This window comes from Myotis lucifugus, unplaced genomic scaffold (genome assembly GCF_000147115.1).
Source record: "Myotis lucifugus unplaced genomic scaffold, Myoluc2.0 scaffold_1320, whole genome shotgun sequence".
In the NCBI taxonomy this organism is placed as follows: Eukaryota; Metazoa; Chordata; class Mammalia; order Chiroptera; family Vespertilionidae; genus Myotis; species Myotis lucifugus.
This window is the reverse complement of record NW_005872368.1, coordinates 45,678-46,592: the sequence shown is the minus strand read 5'-3', so window position 1 is coordinate 46,592 and position 915 is coordinate 45,678.

Sequence of the window (915 nt, the reverse complement as noted above, 5' to 3'; positions counted from 1 at the left end):
CAGCATATTATATGTACCCTTCACCCAATTTCTTAGGTGTTAATAATTTAAACATAACCATTATACAACTAACAAAATTGGAATATATTTTTCCTATAATCTCTTTAATGTTACTTAATCCATTTACTTTGTTTTTGTTAATCATCACCCAAGGATATTTTTCCATTGAATTTTAGAGAGAGTGAAGGGAAAGGGAGAGACACATTGATTGGTTGCCTCCTGCACATGCTCTGATAGGGACTGGGGATCAAGCCAGCAACTGAGGTACATGCCCTTGACTGGAACTGAACCTGGGACCGTTCAGTCCACGGCTTATGCTTTATCCACTGAGAAAAACAGGCTTCAGCTTAATTCATTTACTTTTAAAATATATGTGTGTTTATATTTAAAGTGGGTTTTGTTTTTAATTCATCCTCATAATCTGTCTTTTAATTGGTGCATTTATGCCACTGACTTTCAGAGTGCTTACTGATAGAGTTATTTCCATATCAGGTGGCTTCTGGGGCTTCTGGGGGCAGCCTGTGGCATGGAATCGGATCCCATCATGGGTGGCAGGCAAGCGGCTTCTGGGGCCGGCCTGCAGCCCGGCATCAGATCCGATCACAGGCAGCAGGCAGGTGGCTTCTGGGGCTTCTGGGGCTGGCCTTCGGCCTGGGATTGGATCTGATCATGGGCGGTTGGCAGGCAGCTTCTGAGGTCGCACACAGGGGCCTGGATGAAGGCTGGCACTGGGGGCTCACACTTTCCTGCCCTACCAGCAGTATGCAAATTAGCCGCTATCTTTGTTGGCGGTTAATTTGCATATTGCACTGATTTGCCAATGAGAGGTGTAGCAAAGGTATGGTCAATTACCATGTTTGTCTATTATTAGATAGGATATGTTGAAAAGGTATAGATCAAAGTATCGACAGTTCT